The sequence below is a fragment of the Bos indicus genome, chromosome 12 (genome assembly GCF_029378745.1).
Source record: "Bos indicus isolate NIAB-ARS_2022 breed Sahiwal x Tharparkar chromosome 12, NIAB-ARS_B.indTharparkar_mat_pri_1.0, whole genome shotgun sequence".
Lineage (NCBI taxonomy): Eukaryota > Metazoa > Chordata > Mammalia > Artiodactyla > Bovidae > Bos > Bos indicus.
The window spans coordinates 5,142,935-5,165,655 of record NC_091771.1 but is presented as its reverse complement, the minus strand read 5'-3'; the positions used below and the strand labels follow the sequence as shown (position 1 = coordinate 5,165,655).

Below are 22,721 nucleotides of genomic sequence, written 5' to 3'. Positions count from 1 at the left end.
TCTAATTTACATCACATCAACAGAAACAATGTTGGTCAGAATATCTTCCTTTTGTTCTATTACTTGGTATGGTTTATAAAATATTGAAACTATGCAATTCAGATGTTATATGTTAAGATGTTATATGTTATATATTTTAAGGCTTTGAAAACCCCACAGCTGTAGTAAACTAAAAAAGTAGAGATTTTCCTGGCAGTACAGTGGTGAAGAATCCACACTATAATGTAGGGGACACAGGTTCTATCCCTAGTTGAGAAACTAAGGTCCCGCATACTATTGAGCAGCTAAGCCTGTGTACCACACCAGATAAATAAACTCAATAAAGATTAAAAAAAGAAACTAATGTGATCCTTTTTTCTATGTTTTAATTTTAAGATAATTATATGTATAGAGACTCCATAAAATGTACTTATTTTCTAAATTAATTTTTAATAAAATGAAATGATAGATAAATGGTAACTAGTAAATTTTGATTAAATTTATTTGTATTTATTGACATCTAATTTTATGAGTTAATAATTTTCATAACAGCCATTTGTAATTTATAAATGGGAGAAGAAAATCACTATGGGCAGTTATCAAATTCATGTAGTAATAACCCAATTTACAAAAACTTTTCTTAAAATTTCAGAATCTATCTTATGTAGGTGATATGATATTTCAGTTCACATATTTGGGGAACATAAACTACACATTCATGTAAACAATATTTTCCCATTTCAGTAGTGTTGTTTAAAATGCATCCACACTCTTCAGAGTTGTTCAAGCCATATTCATTAATTCAAGAGTAAGTTATGAAATATTTTAAAGAGCTCTTAATTGAAATACTTTACTGCCAATGCTGGAGATATAAGAGATGCAGGTTTAATCCCTGTGTTGGGAAAATCCCTTGGAGTAGGAAATGGCAACCCATTCCACTATTTTTGCCTGGAAAATCCATGGACAGAAGAGCCTGACAGGTTACAGTCTGTAGGGCTGCAAAGAGTCAGACAGACTAAATGCACACATGCATATACACATTGCTTTTAAACTACTACAGGACTTAATTACTATTTATCTGAATTTTAAATTTTGATGGAAAATTCAGGTCAAACAATAAGGAGGCTTGGTGGAACAAAGGCTTCAAGCAGAATGAGCTTTCACACCATATTACAAATTTAATTATCCTCATTTCACAGAAGAGTCGAGATTCAAAGTGATGGAAAAAAATAATGGAAAGCAACATAGAAATAAACATTTAGGAAGTTCAGAATTCATTGTCAACTCCTATTTATGAAAAACCAAAAGACTTTAATAAAGAGTAAATTAACAGTGTCAAATATTACATCGATTAGCCTATGAATAATAAGTTCTCAATGGGGATATTTATATTCACAATTATATAAATATTATAGTTCAAGTCCATCTGTAAATTCACCCTGGATTATTTGCTATTTGGGAGGAAGAGGGCCCATCAACAGTCAGTGCTGTTCTGTCCAGATGAGCGGTCAAGCTGGATCTTGATTCATGGAACATTTAGATACCAAAGACCCGTGTATCCAGGGCAGACATTCCTCTACACAGTGGATCCAAGCTGGACCTGAAATATTAATATTTCATAATCTGTCTGAATTTTACTTCTTTCTAGAATGTGCTTGTTCTTGAACTATCATACATGCTTTTTTTTTTTTTTTTTAAGAATACAGCTGAGAAATCTTCTGGAAAGGTGACTTCCAAATAATGTTGGTAGAATGTAAATGGTTTGCAAATATACTATTTTTCATGAGTTTAATTTCTTTTCACATAAAACCAAATAATCTAAACCCATGTGTCATCTGTTTATAAATTTCTCAAAAAGTTGTTTAAATAACTGAAAAATATCATCAAAACACATAATTTGAGTGAAGCAAATGGAAAGAAATTATTGTTTATATTTTATACTGATCTGTTCTAATTTTTTTCTTCCTATCTTTGCCCTCTGGTATCTTTTCTGTGATATCCATTCAGAAAACATATTTTTACGTAGATAGCTTCTACATTTATGTATAACTTAAATATTTTAAAATATGTATATATATTTAAAAGAATATATATATGCTATGTATATGTGTATATATATAAAATATGTATATATATGTATATACATGTATATGTATAAAATATGTATATATATATAAAAGAATATATAAAGCTATATATATATATAGCATAGCGTATATATATATGCTATGCTAAGTCACTTCAGTCGTGTCCGACTCTGTGTGACCCCCATAGACGGGAGCCCATTAGGCTCCCCCGTCCCTTGGATTCTCCAGGCAAGAACACTGGAGTGGGTTGCCATTTCCTTCTCCAATGCATGAAAGTGAAAAGTGAAAGTGAAGTCGTTCAGTCGTGTCCGGCTCCTAGCGACCCTATGGACTGCAGTGTACCAGGCTCTGCCATCCATGGGACTTTCCAGGCAAGAGTACTGGAGTGGGGTGACATTGTCTTCTCTGAGATATATATATATACATATATATATATATATGTATATGTATATATATATGTATATGTATATGTATGTATATAGATTAATGAGACCTTGGTGGTATTTCTCACCAAATTACTACTTAACTGTACAGTTGCCCATCAGTATCTGTGGGGGATATATTCTAGGACACCCTGAATTCCAAAATCTAAAGATGCTCAAGTCCCATATATAAAACGGTGTAGTAATTACACGTAGCCTATACATATCCTTCCATGTACTTTAAATTATCTCTAGATTACACACAATACCAAAGGCAATGTAAATGCTATGAAAATAGTTGTAAATATAATGTAAATGCTAGGTTAATAGTTGCAACTTACAGCAAATTCAGGTTTTGCTTTTTGGAACTTACTGGAATTTTTTTCCCCCAAATGCTTTTTGTTTGAGATTGGTTGAATCTGGGGATGTGTGACTTGAGGATATGGAGAGTTGACCATATGTACATTTGGACTTAAGATCATGTAGTTGATTTCACATAGTGGAGCTGTACAGGGGTACGTTGAATTTCAGATGGGTTGGATTCAAAGTACTATGTTTGGCATTATTAAAATGCACCTAATAGACAAGATACATTTATTTAGTTAAAACTAAAAAGCTTCTTATTTCCTTTAATCTAAACTTGAGTGTATATTTTAAGAAGTAAAGTGTTGATATTCTTTTTATATAAAAATGATAAAATGAACCTCTCCACATGACTCCCTCATTTTGTTCTTCAGGCAAGAGTGTGCTCTATTGAGATATAGTAGAGAAAGGATTTTCCATCTGCCACTCCTGAAAATAGAATGCTTAGCTTTTTACCTCTTGATAAATCTTCTTTATTTATTTATGACTATGCAAGTCAGAGAAATATACTAACATATCAGTTCCTAACATAAGGAAAAGAAATTTATAGTTAAACTTGGTCAACAAATTCTTTAAAGTTATTTTCATTTGAAATTTCCTGTTAAGCTTCAGTGAACTGCTTTATTTAAATAGTCATCATTTAACTAGAGAAATTTAATCTCCAAGGACACATCTGTTATTTAATGATATTATAGGTTGGGTTTTGTTTGGTGGAAGTGTAGGATGCAAAGGTGCTAGGGGTTGGAAAAGGAAAGGGGCTGTAATTCAGTATCCCCAGGTAATATGATATAAATAATTGGAAAATGGAGATATCATTTCAGTTGGTTAATTGTAATAAACCTATTATCTTGTTAGAGGATTAAGGTAGAATCAACATGTTGGGAAATAGATAAAAGGTGCATGAAAGCATTTAAAATTCAATCATTAGGTTTTATTGCACCCATCTGCTCCCAGGAAATATAATTGGAAATTTGATTCATTGACCTTTAGCTGCCATTTTGGATCATAGTTCCAAAGTCTATGTTTTCAAGTTGGATATTTGAAGTTAATTTGATCAGAACCATACTCAGTACATTTTTAACTCAATTACCTTTTTGAACAGAATTTCAAAAAATAAAATCAGGCTTAATGGGCTGGTGTGTATTTGACAATAGCATCAGCATAGTTATTTAATTCTGGATCTGGTTAAAGCAACTAATGTTCAACTTCATTAAGGTTTCTATTAACTGAAAAGACCAGCAAACTTTTTATGTTGCTTTATTCACAAACTCCTACTTCTCATTAATTATTCTCTGGATCTATATTACATTAATTTATAGTTACAACATCCAATTACACGAAAATTACCTACCATGACATATGAAAAAAACAGTATTTAGTATTACAGGTGATTATCCTTAATTAAAAAAAAAAATTGGCACTCCTCAAGCCCCTTATGCCAACATAAATATGATGCTACAGAGCCCTCCTAAAATATTTCTTACACTTCACTCAGAAGAGTGAAATGTAATAAAATTACATGCCTAACAGAAGAAATAATTATGTAAATTGATCATGATTTCTTGTCAGTGTTTGTCAGAGCTCTGTTCACTGAAGTTCATGTAACTTGGAAAAGAATCACGATTAAACAGATGTTTCTTCAGCCTTTGAGATCAAATTTCTGAAATATTTATATAGTGATGAGCCAGATGTACAAAGCTTAACCTTATAATCCCATTTCGCAGCTTTTCCAAATACTTGGAAACTTGTTAAGTATGAAGCTGATTATTTTGGCAGCATAGTTCCATTAATAGGATTCAGATCTCCCTTATTTACAAGCGAGCGCTGTTAATGTAATCTAGTATATTAAATCGACATGGAAACTAAAAAAGAATCCATTTAAGGGTTCACTGACAGGGAAGGGTTTCTCTAAAGCTCTTTTTATTGTTTTTTTTTTTTTTTTTTAATTGACTTCTTTTAGAAAACACATGGTGCAGGTGAATGATGTAAGTGTTTTAGGTACTACACTACTACCACTTTGGTGTGAAGCAACTATAACTGATTTCTCATACGTTTATCATAATCTTGATATATATCATATATGACAATGCATCTGCCCTTTACAAATATCCCCTTCAGCATCATCTCAGTTGCAAGGCCTTGCATGTCATTTGACATGTGAAATTATTTTAAATGCACTTATTCTTTTTTTAATGAATAGAGGCAATACAGAGTAATATAATAATGTGTCATGATTTTCATTTTGCTTATTTATTGGTTCTGCAATAATAGATGGAGAACTTATTGTTATGCTTTCAGTTTGAGCTGTTTATTAACCATGCTACTAGGTGCACCATTTCATATTTGTGACGTTCTGTCCTCTCAAGAAAAAAGAGTATCAAGATTCTTAAATCAAATTAGACTAGGAAGAGTTTTATACTTGGTCTTTTTTTTATATTAAGTGCATAGCTATTATCAGCTTTTACCTGACTCTGCTTGAATAATAAACCCATGCTCCTTTAGAGAGAGGAAAAACCTGTTTTATCAAACTATATGTGACCACTCAATTCTCTATTTCATAAAGTAGGAAAAAGGAAATAGACTATCAGTGACTAGAACAATTCTACTTTTTATCTCTCTTGGGATATTTATCTACTTTGCATCTTATATTTATAAAAAATGTGCCTAATGGACCAAAATTAAAGAGACATAATATTCTTAACATTGCTAATCATCAAGGAAAGGCAAATCAAAACCCCTCACTTCACAGCTGTCAGAATGGCTGCCATCAAAAAGAACACAAATAACACGTTTGCAAGAACATGGAGAAAAGGGAACCCTATATGCTGTGGATGTGAATGTAAACTGGTGCAGCCATTTACATTTTACTCCATACTATGAAAGGCAGTATGGAGGGTTTACAAAAACTAAGACTAGAACTACCATATGGCCTAGCAATTCCACTCCTGGATATACATCTGCAAAAAAATTTTTTAAAAACCCACTAATTTGAAGATATATATACACCCCAGTGTTCCTAGATCATAGCAGCATTATTTAAAATTGCTAAGATATGAAAGCAACCTAAGTGTCTATCAACATATGAATGAATAAAGATGTGTAACATGTATCATATATATACACAATGGAATACTACTTAGCCATACAAATGAATGAAATTTTGCAATTTGCAGCAACATGGGTGAACTTGGAAGGCATTATACTAAATGAAATAAGTCAGAGAAATATAAACTTTGTATGATAGCACTTATATGTGGAATCTTACAAATATAGAAAACTAGTGAAAATAACAACAACAACAAAAAGAAGCAGATTTGTAGATACAGAGGGCAAATTAGTAGTTACCAGTGGGAAGAGGGTCAAGATAGGGGTGGGAGTACAATCTTCTGGGTGTAAGAGATGTTCAAAGATGTATTACACAAGATGGGAAATAGTGCATTTATTGTAAATGGAAAGTGACCTTTAAAAGTTTTCTTAAAAAATTCTTACAGCTCTAAAAATAATCAAAATTGCCTGGAAAAAAGGAAAATATCTATTTTTACAAGGAGAGGCACCTAGCTATCCTTCATGGTCAAAGATATTAAAAGCTAATTTCCATATTAATTGGCATAGGTCTGAAAACAGATTTTTTTTGAAAAGCTAAGTATTTGCAGATAAACTAGAGAATATTTGTCCAGAAGACCTGGCATGCGCAGAAAATATTCAGATAATGACTTTAAATAAAGTTTCAAGAATAATTACACATTTTAATAAAATAACTGTGCAAATACTGACCAAAAATCCCATATAGAATTAGGTAACCTATAAAGAAGAATTCTTCAAGGACAATGGATATGTAAATACATGTTGAATAATAAAATCTTTGGACCATTATTTTTTGTGTGTGACATATTAAAAAATAAGTTTCTCTGTTCAGACTGTGCCTCTATATCTGTGTGGTCAAGACCCAGGCACTGCTGGTCAAGTGCCTTTTAGATTTCAACTGCTCTAGAATTGATGCTTTTGAACTGTGGTGTTGGAGAAGACTCTTGAGAGTCCCGTGGACTGCAAGGAGATCCAACCAGTCCATCCTAAATGAAATGAGTCCTGAATATTCATTAGAAGGACTGATGTTGAAGCTGAAACTCCAATACTTTGGCCACCTGATGTGCAGAACTGATTCATTTGAAAAGACCCTGATGCTAGGAAAGATTGAAGGCAGGAGGAGAAGGGGACAACAGAGGATGAGATGGTTGGATGGCATTACTCAATGGACATGAGTTTGAGTAAACTCCAGGAGTTGGTGATGGACAGGGAGGCCTGGTGTGCTGCGGTCCATAGGGTCACAAAGAGTTGGACAAGACTGAGCGACTGAACTGAACTGAACTGATCATCAAACTGGGAATTTGTAGTCATCCTCCAGGGACTACGTTTGACCACAGGAAAAGTTACTCCCTTCCTGTTTGATTTTTAGCAAGTCACTAGTCTCCATAAGAAGACAGTTTACTCTTGGGACCAATGACTATTACAAAACCCTGATATTCAAAAATTCAAAGAAATATTAATATGTTTAATTTTGAGTTGTTGTACCAGTCTCTGCTAGGATGGGCAATACATGACATACATACACACACACACATATGCGCACACACACACACACACAACTAGATTTTTACTGTATAATATTGTAGGCAGCTGTATTTCAATTTTAAAATCTGATATATTCAAAACAATATATTAAAGCTGCTTTTACTCAAATTTATATAATATAGCATAGATATCTTTCTATGTCCATAATGTATTTTCATATAAATGATGGAATTCTTGGCCAATTATGAACATGTTACAATTCATTTAATCTTACTCTCATTGACAGACTCTTTTTTTTATCTAAATTAGTTTTTATTTATTTATTTATTGACATATAATTGCTTTACAATGTTGTGTTAGTTCCTGCTGTACAGCAAAGTGAGTCAGCTATATGTATACATATGTCTCCCTCTCTTGGGCCTCCCCATGTCACTCTTTTGTCTCACTCTAGGTCACCCCTATCCCCCCAGCTCACTCATGGAGGTCACTGCAGAGCTGAGCTCCTTGGGCTATATAGTCGCTTCCCACTAGATATCGATTTTACACATGGTGTTGTATATGCGTCAGTGCTATTCTCTCAGTTCATTCCACTCTCCCCATATCCACATGATTGGCAGATTCCTTACAGTGAGATTCTATTTTCAAGGCCTTGGCTTTTAAAAGCAAATAAAACTTGCTTTTCAGTCCAGAGCAAGTTGCATAACTTCTTTTTCCCTGTTTTCTTACCAGGTGTAATAATAATATTTGTTACTCATAATGCTGTCATAAGTGTTAAGAATGAAATATGATTGTGCTGAAAAATAATATTAATGATACTAAATTCCAAATAAATATTAACCATATTAGTATTTTTGTTAACAGCAAAAGACAGAAAACGTTCTGGAGAAGTTAAACTTTGGGCTTCTAATATGTAGACATATTTCCTGAAAAAACAAAATTTCAATAGGCCTCAATCCTAGATTATTTATGATTGAGTGAAGTCGCTCAGTCGTGTCTGACTCTTTGCGACCCTGTGGACTGTAGCCCCCCAGGCTCCTCCTTCCATGGGATTCTCCAGGCAAGAATACTGGAGTGGGTTGCCATTTCCTTCTCCAAATTTATGATTATAAAAATGTAATTTTACTGGAATGCAAATTTGTTTTACTGTAAATTTCTATTTTGACCTCTTAAACTAAGAGTGATCACTTTTATTTTAATGTTAGACATTTTAAAATGTGATTGATTTTTGATAGAATTTGTCTTGTGAAAATTTGTTTCTAGATGTCTAAAACTTCTTAAACCACCAAAGTAAACTCTGAAGGGGAGAGATGTTATTAAGTCTTCCTTAGAATTGTGCTTTTTATTCAGGGAGACCTTGTGAGAAATAAAGCTCACACGGGGTAGAAACTGAAGAGAAGTTTCCATGAAAGAATTGTAGGCAATGAACATTAGAAAGTTAGAGACATATGACAGCATCTGATTTCATTTGCACTTCTTTTCATGTGAGAAAATCAAAGCACAGAAATGTTACCACAGCTTGCCAGGAATAGAGAACTAATGTCATCTGACTCAGAGTTTAGGGTGTTTACTCCTACACCAGTTGGGATATCATATTTGACATGCATTTCTATTGAGGTATCTGTAGAGTATGAGAACATCTTATAGCATGAAAATTGCTGCTATGAAGTAGTACAACTTACTTCCTAAACTGCAGGTCAATTTAAAAGATAATTATTTAAGGCTTCCACATAGGTTAAAGCATCTGCTTGGAATGTGGGAGACCCGGGTTCAATCCCTGGGTCGGGAAGATCCCCTGGAGAAGGAAATGGCACCCCACTCCAGTACTCTTGCCTGGAGAATCCCATGGAGGGAGGAGCCTGGTAGGCTACAGTCCATGGGTTCGCAAAGAGTCAGACATGACTGAGCGACTTCACTTTCACTTTCTTTCACTTTCTACATAGTAAACGTCAAACACTCCACTGGAGCCCATGTACAGCATGTTGTCACAGGGTCTCTCAATGGGCAACCAGCAGTAGTGTCAAGAGGCTCTCTACTTGTTCCTAAATACTGAAAATACTTTCAAATTTTGGAGACTCTAGAAGCAGCCCTGGGATCTCATATTTAATCATAGAACTGGCTTTGATTCTTTTATTCTCATCAAAAATTGTCTAGTAGACGTCATTATTTTTATTTGTGTTTGATTTCAGGGCTGACTAATTATAGGAATAAAGCCATTCAAGTGGGTGTGACCTGGTATTAGAAGTCTGTAGAGTGTTGGTTAACAAGCATGCTTAGAATAAAAATAATCTGTGAGATGCATCAGACAATGATAAGTAGAATAGAATAGAAAGAAAGGATAATACACACAAAAGCAAGATGAATCATATAGCACTTGCAGGTTTTTTATTTGAAAGAGTGCAACATTTTGAATCAAAAGAACTTCTTCATACTACTTACTCATTTTGGGACCTCTGGCTAGTCTTTCATGAAGTCCACAGGCATCAGTTTCTCCATCCATAAAACAGAAATAATTATAATAGCACCAGTCAGTCAGGCTGAAAGGAAATAATAGACTTGAAAGAGTTGAAATACTGTGATGACATCAACCTCTAAAATGTAAAGAAAGAAGCACAGGAGACAAAGTTCAGCAAACTGAAGAATTCTTTTCTTTGGGAAGGAATGGGTTACTGTTATCCTTAAGAACACTCTAGAAGAACTTACAATACAGTTCAGGAAACTTCATGTGTCTAAGTGAATTTTGCTTTCAAGTGTTCCCATGATGGTACTGTTTCTGCAGTTTTAAATTGTTTGGAATTGAATACAAACATGCTATAAATTACCTAAGGCCTAAATCCACTTAAAAATATGATTCATTTTTCAATCAGATACCTTCTAAATGCATACTCTGTGAGAAAGTCTATGTCTCACAGAGGATGAAAATGACGAGGTTTTTTCTAAATCATGACCTGATGGCTCAGCAGATAAAGAATCCACGTGCAATGTAGGAGACAAAGGAGACACAATTTGATCCATGGGTCAGGAATCCCCTGGAGAAGGGGATGGCTACCTACTCCAGTATTCATGCCTGAAAAATCCCCTGGACAGAAGAGCCAGGTGGACCACAGTCCAAAGGGTTGCAAAGAGTCAGACATGACTAAGCAACTAATCACATATGTGAAAATGCCTCATTACTATTGATATTTTATATACAGAAGTGAGTAGAGTAAAAAATGTTAATTATATGTTAAGAACTGAGACTTAGTCTTTCTAAGTCAGGAGCCTGTAACTTTTTTTTATGAAGGGACAGATAGTATCTACTCTAAAGTTCAGGGGCAGTATGGTCTCTGTCACAACTACTCAACTTTGCCATTGAAGGGTGGAAGCAGCCAAAGACAACATATAAGTGAAAGAGCATGGTTGAGTTTCAATAAACTTTATTTTCAAAAACAGAGAATGAGTCCCATAACCACTCAGAGTTCACCAACCAATTTTGTAAGTCATTCCTGTTAATAATATTTCTTATTTTTTTCTATTTGAGTGTCTGTTAAAAAACTGCACTATTTAGACTTTAAATTGTTGTTATTGTAGTCACCAAGTCATGTCTAACTCCTTTGCCACACCATGGACTGTAGCCTACTAGACTCTTCTGTCCATGGAATTCCCAGGCAAGAATACTGGATTCAGTTGCCATTTCCTTCTCCAGGGGATCTTCCTAACCCAGTGATAGAACCTGAGTTTACTCCTTTGACAGGCAGGTTCTTTACTACTGAGCTACCAGGGAAGCCCAGACTTTAACTGGTTTCTAACAAAATAAAAATGACTGTTACTTCAAAACTAGATATTTGATATATTGGAAGAATATATTCTTATTGTCTCATGAAGTGATTCTCTAGGAAAGGGTACTAGAGAAGAAAAATTCTAAGAATTAAAGTCTTCAAGCAAAAAAAGAATGAGGGGGGTGCTTGAATTAGGAATTAAGTGACAACCTGATAAAGAGTAGAGATATTTCATTTCATTTTGTGCTAATATTTAATTAAAAATATGTTAACATTAGTAAAGACACTTAACTTTATTTTAATTTCAGGTAAGAACACTAACCTAAAATAGACTATTTCCTTTGACTCATGCATTTTAAATGTGATACTTATTCTTATACTTCAGAGGGAAATGAAAAATATTCTAGTAATCTAATACTCATAAATTTGATTAATAATTAATTTTTCCTCAAATATAGGAATGCCTTTTTCTTTGTAATGTTCATTTCTGAGCACAAGTCTTCCAGATTCCTGTATGTTATCTTCTAATTTCCATAATTGTGCTTTCAAATTACTGTTTTGTTTTTAAACCAGAAATTCAAATCCAATGGGTATTTTTTAATTTACATTTTTATATAATTTTTGTTCTTTGGAAGGAATTAGTAAGTTATCTTTAAATCCTTGCAAAATGTTGAGGACTCAGAATTCCTCAAAAGTATATACTAATTACTGTAAAATACATTGTCTGTTCAGCTGGTTGGCTGAATCATTACTTAATAAAGAGTTAAAAATTCTCTATGCCTATCGAGTGTTAGAGGAAGGAAATGTGAGAAAGGTGCTACACCATTTAATTTCATCTTGAATTCCTCCTACTTTTTTCTTTTCTTAAGAATTGGAATGTACCTATACAGCCGATGACTTGAAAGGCTGATGCAAAATCATATCAGAAACTGATCTTGTTGATAAATTTTTCTTGCATTTGTGAATATAATCATCATTTTAAAAATAATTGACTGTCAATATTTTGAGGTGCAAGACTGGTGAATTGTGCTTACCAAATCATTGGATGCATAAAGTTTTAAATTTTAGTGTATTGTGAAACAATAAACTAATGAAACAGATAACAGCCATACAGATTGGTTTACTTTTTAGGTTAGTTATTTGCTTTTTAGAAATTTCACCTAGTGATTGACTAAATGTAATACCTTAAATTTGCACTTTAAAAGGTAAGTGTTCAGAAGTGCCTATTTTGACAATTGATAATATATGACTATAATGATGGTAATTATACAGTTAAGCTTACTGTATGCATTATATATTTGATAATAGATGCCATTATTACCTTTTTAGGGCTTCCCTGGTGGCTCAGATGGTAAAGAATCTGCCTGCAATGCAGGATACCTGGGCTTGATCCCTGGATCGGAAATATCCCCTGGAGAAGGGAATGGCAACCCACTCCAGTATTCTTGTCTGGAGAATTCCATAGACAGAGGAGCCTGTCAGGCTACACAGTCCATGGGGTCACAAAGAGTCAGATATGACTGAGTGACTGGAAGAATCTAGTCATTAGAATTAAATATAATATTAAGCATATTAAAATAATTTAATATGAAAGTATAAAAAGAAAGGTACAAATGCCCAAAGAGCCATCTTGTTATCAGGGGTAATAGTAATATTATTTTGTTTAGTATGTAACAATAATTTTTAAGATCATTTCAAGGCAATTCACATTAATGTCTCATTAAGTTATTTCTGAAAGTATTGGAGGATGAAGAATTATTTTTCTCTATTTCTCAGAGAGGCAGTGCATCAACTGACGGTTCCTGGCAGTCTTTGGCAAGTGTTACTGTTGTACAATGAATTAGGGACATGACAAGTGACCCTATGAAAGTCAGCTGTAGTTTCTCTGTTTAAAAAAAAAAAATGTGTACAGTGACTGTATTGTGTCTCCTAGGGCAACTGAAGAGAATGAATAGTAAATATCAATAATACTGTTTTGTAGATCCTAATGTAGGGCAGCATACTGCAAATCTCCAAGTATAGAATAGTGATAACGGTGCTGTGATACCATTTACATGCATTTAGATGCAGTGAGGTAGAGTTTCAAAGCATTTCCATATTAGCTAAGTTAACTGGACTAAAAGCTGGTTTGAATCAAATAATTTAATTTTTTAAAATTTCTATTTGGTTATGAGCAAGTTTCTCAAAATTAATAAAATTAGATTTTAAAGAAATGTATTTTGTAGAAAGACAGCATTCATAGTGATAAGAAGTCAAATAATGTGTCACTAATTTTTCTCCCTCCCTTTTTGTTATTTCTCTTATGTGGAGCATTCTAGAAGTTCAGGCTTATAATGAATTTCTGTTGGTGATGTATATTTGTGTCGTTAGTTTTTTGGAGGCCCAATTGCAGAGAATTTAGTTTCAGGTATTCCCTCCGGGGGAAAGATTCTTCTATATTCTTCATAGAGATAGAAAAAGAGTACAATAGAAGGAAAGCAGAGGAGAGTTTCTTAAGACTAAATGTCTGATAAAGAGTTAAAAAGTAAACAAAAGAACATCAAACTTCCTCTGCTACTTGGAAGAAAAAGGGAACTGCATATTACATAGGGCTGAGATGGAGATGCTTAGCATCCGGAAGAGAATAGATTAATTAGGGATGTTGAAGTTAGCAATCTTTCAGTAAACTGGTTTGGATGCCTTTCCTAAGACATCGACTCCTGGCCTAATGTGGTGCGCTTGCCAGTGGAATAGCACAGTTAGCATTTCGTGGATCCTGGTGGCCTCTGGGCTCCAACTTTCAGCAAATATATAAAGAAAATGTGCATTTTTCTCTATTTTGTGTGCTTTTCCAGGTAACAAATAGCTCTCATTTTACCTTTTGAGTATTTCAATTTTCTTCTTTCTTGTCAAAGATGACTTTAAGATCACAAATTGCATAATTAAATTCTGGCATACCAGCTATTATTAAAGTTATCAGTACCGTTTATAAAAGGGTTAACATTTTCAAGAGTTTTTCAGATATAGCCACATCGCTTCAAAAATTCATCTAAGTCATCCGAGTTGAATAGTGGACTTAGAGTTCTCACAGGATATAGCTTGTCCCCCCATTTTTTAATTTAAAGTAATGTTAGTCTTTGCTCAATGTGGTAAGAATTTCTCTTTTTTTTTCCCTTGTGCTTTTAGTAATGTAACACAAGTGTGAACCACACTGTATTTGTATAAAATGTATTATTTTGGAAATCATTGATAAATACAGTTATTGCCATACCTCATGCACTTTAGAAATTTCAAAGCCGTAGGTGCTGTCAGATAACTTTATAAGTGGTGGCTTAAAATGTTGTTGCCTACTTCAGCAATGTGTAGAGAACCACACCATATATTCTGTTGAAGGCAGAGCTATCAGAAGCAATGTCAGTATGAAAAGGCTTAAAGTGAATTATTCACCTCTTAACATTCCCTTGTGTTCAGACTGCTGCAAAGAGAATGCTTGTTATCAATGTGAAAAGCAGTGCCTTTGAATTAAGGGAAAAGTTCAACTTGTTTCATTTTGTTTGCAACCCAGTGGCATCAATACATACTATCAATCTTCTGTCCTTAATTCAAAGGTACTTTTAAAATTTCACTCCCCTGTTCCTCTGAATTAGGAAAACACTGATCATCTAAGTATAACTGAAACTATAACTACACATCCAATTGAACATTCATTTGTGAGAAGTTTTCTCTTAATGATGACTTCAAAGAGTCAAGTACACACTTTAGTTTTTCTTCAATAATTCCAATTCTAGATCAATAACACTAGAATGAAAGCTTTCTTTGTATTTATATTGCAGCCTTTGAAAGAACCTTTTTGTATTTGACATATCTGTCTGCTCTCATATGTTACAAAATTATAAACAGGCTGCTGGCACAGATATATAAAGTTTATTCAGATAAACATAAAACATTTATATTATATACACACATATATGTATATGTGTATAAATATAGTTGGTGAGGTAGATGCTTCTAGAACTTGGTGCAAAATGCTACATCTTTTGTCCCTCATTGTCTAATCTGTTGTCAGTATTATTTATTGTATCTTTATTTTCAAATATTATAGTTTTGAATTTTAGTTTTAATTTTTCAATTTTAGAACTTTCATTTTCACTCTATTTCTTGTCTTTAGGCCCAAGACGAGGATACTGCAAGAGAGGTTCTTAGGGCTCAAAACTTGACGTACTTACTCTCAGGGTCATGCTTTTACATTCCTGGTCATTCTTCCAATATTCTAAGAGACTTTAAGGTCCTTGTTGGTTAATTCTGTCATCTTTTTCATGCCAGGGTCTCTTTTTATTGATTGATCTTTCTCCTAGATATGGTTTATATTTTTCTGGTTTATTGCATGCCTTGTAATTCTTGATTGAATCTCAGATATTGCAAATTTTACATTGTTTTACATTGTTTTACATACATTGAATGCTAGATTTTTATATTGTGCATAATTTGAGCTAAACAAATGCTTGTGGAATGAGTTTACCTACTGAACCTCTGTCCCAAAGGCCTCCTCTTTCGTAAGAAACAGACATAGAAACACAAAATAATATCAAAAAAATGCCAGCAGTTTTTAAACCACTGTCTTCTGTGTTTCCACAACAATGATTCTGGAAATGCCAGAGCTGTTCGGTTTGTCAAAATTGATCTCTCCATAGGAAGTTTCCTGACTGCCTCATGACTCTATAACGGGAAATGTAAGATACTGCTAGTAAATTAGCAGCAAGGTATTGTGTATATATTTATCATATAGTTATTGCACTAATCATAGATTGAGTTCTAGCGTCATTTACTTAAATAGTATCTATGATGGTGAAAATAACTCTAGATAAGAGTCTGCTTTCCTAATGCTCACAATGTTTTTCTCTCTTCCTTTTGTAGGGATAAAATTGGAGACTAGTATTCTGATTTTTTCTTAAAATTCTTTTGAAATGAGACTCAAAATGATGAGGATTTTATTTTTCTCATTCCACCGTTTTCTCATTTTCTAGAAATTCGGTGGTGTTTTACAGTTTACCGGACTTTCATCCAGTTATCATCATTTCGAGATTATTACAGTGCTGCTTATAGGATTAAAAAAATTTAAAAGTGGGAATTCCCTACTGGTCCAGTGGTTAGGATTCTGCACTTCCACTGCAGGGAGCCTGGGTTCAGTTCCTGGTTGGGTAACTAAGATCCTATAAGCTGTGAAGTACAGTCAAAAAATAAAAAGTTAAAAAGTTATAACAGGAAAGCTACTATACAACTAAGAAATTTTCACATATTATCTCATATAAAATTTAAACCACACATTTTAGATCGTCTTATCCTTTGATACTGTCAAAGTTGTAAAATTATTTTGATAATTTTTCATACACTTTGGGGCATCTTAGATGCTAATAATTTCATATTCAGTGTCTTTAGGCTTTACAAAGATTCACTTATTTACAAATATAGAGTGACTTTCATGAGATATTTTCTAAATTAAAAGACTAACCATTTCTAAGGCTGGTTCATATTTCTTCGTGATATAGCTACATTTTTTCATGCATTGAAAGGAAAAGCTTCTTTGCCATAAATGCAGTCTGAAATCTTTATTTACTTAAAGTATGTATTTTGTGGCTGGGTAAACAAGAACTACACACAATAAAATGATCTTTGAAAAAAATGAAAATTAAGCTAAATAATTCATATTTAAGATGACTGTCTTATAGAGTGTTGCTTGGGTTTGTTAGTGTGGGTATATAGAGTTTTAGATCTCAAATCTCTTTGTAGCCTGTCCAAATAAACATGGGATCTCTACATAGGGTTTTGAAAGTTAACTGTATACATTTTAAAGGCAAAGTTCAGAAATACTCTTTATTGAGACTATTTAATGAAAACAATTTTAGTTTTATAATTCTCTGTGAGACAGAAGTATCTTCAGTGTGTATGAGATGCAGATGATTACCATATACAGTTATATTTAGAATTACCTGTTATTAGCATCCAGTAAAATGAACCTTTTTTGAATGTGTGTGTGTGTTTTCAGGTATAACTTCATGAATCTAACACCACAGTCAGCATACTAAGGAGTTCTATCACCCTAAAAAGTTTCCTTATGTTCTGTCTCTATTGTCAATCTTAACCCTGGCATCCACGGATTTATTCTTTGTCATAACAGTTTTTGCTTTTTCCAAAGTCTTATAAATAGAATCATACAATGTACAATTCTTTTGAGATGGGTTTCCTTCACTCAACATGATGCTTTTGCAGTTCATCCAAGTTGTTGGATCAGTTGTTCATTTTTGTTGTTGTTTATAGTTTTCATTCTATATATATACCACAATCTGTCCACCTGTTGAAAGTGATCTGAGCTGATTCCAGTTTTGGCAAAGAGAGCTCTTGAAAATTGTACAGATATCTGTGTGATCATAGTTTTCATTTATTTAAGGTAAATATCAAGTTATTGGGTTAATTTTGGTCTTTTCTTTCCCCTATGGATCATATTTTTGTTATTATGTCAAAGAATTCTACCTAACACCAGGTCACATAGATTTTCTGCAGTGTTTTCTTCTTAAGTTTTATATTTTCATTTAGATCTGTGATCAATTTCAAGTTTTTAAAGTTTTTAAAGTTTTTTTGTTTTGTTTTAATAAGTTTTTTATTTCTATTGAATTGCCTTTTGCAACCTGGTAGAAAATCAGTTGAATATCTCTGTTGGTTACTTCTGAATAGTCTCCTCTGTCACATTGATCTATGTGTCTTTTCCATTGACAATACTACACTGTCTTCATTAGTGTAGCTTCATAGTATCTCTTAAAATAGGGTAATGTGATTCCTTCAAATTTAATCTTTTTTTTTTCAAAAATATTTTGAATATTATAGTTCTTTTTGTTTTAAATTCTAGAATCCTCTTGTCTGTAGCTACAGAAAGTCATGCAAAGAATATGAATGGAATTATATTACATGTATAGATTATTTGAGGAACATTGATATTTTGACTATGTTGAATTTTTAATCCATAAACATGATATCTTTCCATTTATTTAGGCCTTCTTTGACTTATTCCATCACTTTTTGTAATGTGCAATGTACAGATTCTGTACTTGTTTTTATTTTTGTAAATTATCTGTTTAAGTATTTGATTCTCAGGAAAATATTATAAATCTATTGCTTCAGATATTTAAGTTTCCAAATAGTTCATTGCTATAATATAGAAATATGATTAATTTTTGTGTGGTGACCTTGAATATGGCAACATTGCTTAATTTATTTGTTGGTTTTGAGAAGTTTTGTTTATTTTCATCTGTCTTGATTCTTATTTTCTGCTTGAGCAATACTATTACCTGAGTATACAACAACACTGTAAGAAAAATTTTTCTTCCTTTTCCAATTTGTGTGTCCTTCTTTCTTGCTTTATTGACCATACTATGGCTTTCGTGCATTGGAGAAGGAAATGGCAACCCACTCCAGTGTTCTTGCCTGGAGAATCCCAGGGACAGGGGAGCCTGGTGGGCTGCCATCTATGGGGTCGCACAGAGTCGGACACGACTGAAGCGACTTAGCAGCAGCAGCAGCAGCATGGCTTTCATGCAGTGGTGAATAGAAGTGGTGAATGATTTCAGTCTTTCAAGTGTGATGTTTGTATGTTCAAGTTGCTAAGTCATGTTCAATTCATCGCAGCCCTGTGAGGTGCAGCATGCCAGGCTTCCCTATCCTCCACTATCTAAAATTCATGTCTATTGTGTCTGTGGTGGTATCTAACCATCTCATCTTCTGCTGCCCCCTTCTCCTGTTGTCTGCAATCTTTCCTGTCATCAGGGTCTTTCCCAATGAGTCAGTTCTTCATATCAGGTGGCCAAAGTATTGGAGCTTCAGCTTCAGCATCAGTCCTTCAATAAATATTCAGGGTTGATTTCTTTTAGGATTGACTGGTTTGATTTCCTTGCAGTCCAAGGGACTCTCAGGAGTGTTCTGTAGCACCTCAATTCAAAAGCATCAATTCTTCAGTGCTCAACCTTTGTGGTCCAACTCTCACATCCATACATGACTACTGGAAAAACCATAGCTTTAACTAGACGGACCTTTGTCAGCAAAGTGATGTTTTTGCTCTTTAATATGCTGTCTAGGTTTCTCACAGTCGTGTTAGTTATACTCTTTTTTGATAGATGCTGTTTATACAACTGAAGAAGTTTGTTTCTATTCCTGTTTGCTGAGAATTTTTATCATTAATAGATGTTAAGTTGTGTCAAATGTTGGACATATTTTTAAAATTTCCATTTGTATGCTTCTAATAGTTAAAAAAATCTATTTTGACTCCTTTTGCTATTTTCAGCTCAACTTTTTTATGTACATCTAAGTGGTCATATCAAATTAATCTACTTCCACAAATAAAAAGTTTTCCCAGTTTCAGGCAACATGGTTCAGCTTTAGTAGGTGCTTTCTTTTCTTTATTCAGAGATACTAATTTTTAAAATTGATATTTTATAGATTTATTTTTAGAGTTCTAGATGAGCAAGTAGTAGAAAATAGTATATCTTAGGAATAGTTAATTACCACCTACTGCTAATAAAAATTATGATTTCAAGTATCATTTATAATTTACTACAATTTGCTGAGCACTAGAAGAGAATGCATAAAGGAAAATATCAAAGAAACCATTTGTATCATATAGACTTTATCTACTTTGTTTGTTTACTTGATTTTTTATTTGTTTATGTTTTGTATAAAAAAGAATGTAAAGAATATCTAAACTTTTATCTTCATCAAAAATCAATACAACAAACCAAAAAAATGAAATTAGGATGGTCAAGCAGTTTCATAAATTAGTTTAGATTTGTTTTAAGTAATCATTCTGAGCAAATGATCATTGAAAAAAAAGTACCAAATATTTGCCATTTTATTTCTGAGTGAAATAGTTTAAAATGATCATCATATCCTACAGTTTAATTCAAAATGTTTACTTTAGAACTTTTCTGTTACTACTCATCAATTCTATGGATCCATTTTTTAACAATAAACAAATTATAAGCTTTAAAAATAAATGGTAAAACTTGCTGTGTTCAAGTTGCATTTGAAGGGAATACATTCTAGTGATTCACTTTTATGGAAAAGAATGAAGTTTTCAAGAGTTAAATATATTCATAATTTAATTACTCTGCTGAGACCTAAAAGTCTATGTCTTTGACTTCAAATTTTACTTTCTTTCTAGACTTAAAATTTAAGAATTTTAAATGTACAATGTGGAACTCAATTTTTAGAATACACTGTTGGAAAATAGCTAAAAGCCCTTCTATTTCTACATTTAGCACTTGATATATATGGCTTTTTGTCTGTTTTTTGTTTTACTCTGTAAATACTGTTATTTTATATTCGGATTATTTTTAATGAGTTTTCAGATACCCTTGGAAACTGGATAATGAAAATGTTATTTTTTACATTAAAATCAGTGTGGTTTTTATAGTGCATTAGTCATAAGTTTGTTAAAGGCTAAATGGCTATTTCATTATAGTAATTATAAACACACACTATCTCTCACATTCCTACCTATTTTAATGGAAAAATGCAGACAGACATTATTAGTCAACTTCTGATACTCTGCTACTATTAAGTTTCAGACTTCTAAAATTGTACTTTGTGAAATTCCATAATAATAAGCCAACATTTTTTTGCTTTTTTTTAAACTACTCTCATTTCTTCTCCTGTATGTATCTTTCTATTTTACTCTTCCTCCTCTCTCTATTTTCCTCTTGCCTTTCTCCCTGCCTTTATTTTTTTCTCTTTCTTTCCTTTCCAAAATTCTTTCTTTTCTGACTGTCTGTTGTTTGTTTTTATTTTCATCAAAACAATATTTGGTAGCATTACCATTGCCCAGTGGTCACAAACACTCTGAGACATACATAGAAACATACAAAGACACGTTTGCACACACACTAGCACATAATTTAAAATAACCCTTCACTTACTTAGAAAATGTATTTTATTTCTTAGTTTAAGTCTCTTATTAGAATTGCTTAGAACGTTGATATTATGCAAACGTTTTTAGTTACTGTCTCTATTACATCAGGGGAGGAAAAGTTTTCCTAGTCTATCTCCCTGTGTCTAACTGAATAGGGATCCATATTGTATGAATTTCCACATAACCATAGCCATTAACATTACAAGATTAGCTGTAATAGCCCTGATATAGCAAATATCAGGGTTTTCCACTTTCCACTTTACATTTTACTCTTTCCGTAATGGGCTTCCCCGGTGGCTGAGTGGTAAAGAATCTGCCTATAATATAGGAGACACAGGAAACCCAGGAGATGTGGGTTTGATCGCTGGATCAGGAAGATCCCCTGAAGAAGGAAATGGCAACCCACTCCAATATTCTTGCCTGGAATCCCATGGACAAAACAGCCTGACTGGCTATGGTCCATAAGGTCACACAGAGTCAGACAGAACTGGGCACACACTCTCCCTAATACCCTGGATTCTGTTTCTGATCTAAATACTCAGGCTTAGCTTTTAGCTGACAGCAATAATGGGTTGATTCATGTTTTCAGCCAATTAAAAAAAAATGAACTAGATGATTTTAAGTTTATATGTGGAGTTTCTAAGAAATTTTCGTTTTTAAAATTGCAAAATTCTTTTGCAAACAGTTTTGCTCTTGGTGTTGGTTTCCATTACTACTTTAATGGAAGATATTTCTCTTTTAAAGATGGATAGGTAGTTATGGAAGCAATTAAGGTGCTTCACAGAATCTGGAAATTTGTAAAACATATTAATAAAATATATCTGCTACCAACTACTAGTTAAAATAGATTAGGAGTGAGAAATTAATCTACCTTGTTTACCGTTGTCTTTGCATTTATCTTGACAAAGGTCATTAGAACCACAATAAGAAACAGATTAAGAAATTTGTGGAAGTTTTTCCTGTCCCCCAACTTCTAGCAGACAGTGAACCTTAGAGAATACTTTAAGCTATTACTCTCAACATTTTTTTCCATTAATAGTTTAAAAAGCCAAATAAATTATTAACATGGGACAAGAAAAGAGTCTTATTAGTTTAAATTAGCCTTATTTATAAGGAAAACACATATTGCTCTACATTAAGCCTTACCTTGGGTCCTCTGCTTCATGAATTATGTGCTTCTGTGTCACGGATACTTGCACGCTTGATGATCTTGTAGGAACTCATAGCTGCTTCAGAGCACAATGGTGTGATATGAAGTGAGGCAGAAAACAGGAGAACCTTTGTCGCTGAGTCAGCTGCAAGAAGAAGTAATGTGTATGAATGTACAGTATAGGGAGATCTATGAAAGATCTACTCTCTTTCTCCCAAAAGACTCTGTTCCATGGTACAAGGAGAATTCAGTTCTATTTGGCAGACCTCCATGTCAGTTTGGAAGCAGTAAAAACAACCACAAAAACAAGTCTCATTTCTCAGTGTCTTTAATTCTCCATGTTTTAAGTAACATTTTAATTCTCATTTTTATTTCACTTTGTTCTAATAATCAAGAGCTAACACCCCTCTCCCTTGTATTGAGTACAATTTCCAGTGTAAGGATGCAGCTAAGAATGAATTACAG

At 33.2% G+C, this 22,721-nt stretch overlaps 1 protein-coding gene and 1 long non-coding RNA gene across 4 annotated transcripts in view; one reads left to right on the top strand and one right to left on the bottom strand.

Moving 5' to 3' along the window:
* PCDH17 (protocadherin 17) overlaps nucleotides 1-22,721 on the top strand; it is a 117,239-nt gene that overhangs the window by 16,042 nt on the left and 78,476 nt on the right. The gene's annotated exons all lie outside the window — the stretch shown is intronic.
* LOC139186172 (uncharacterized) lies at nucleotides 1,008-22,343 on the bottom strand. Its single transcript, XR_011569664.1, has 3 exons — nucleotides 22,253-22,343; nucleotides 9,857-9,954; nucleotides 1,008-1,579 (listed from the first exon to the last, which is right to left on the bottom strand). It is a non-coding gene; the product is annotated as an uncharacterized lncRNA (long non-coding RNA).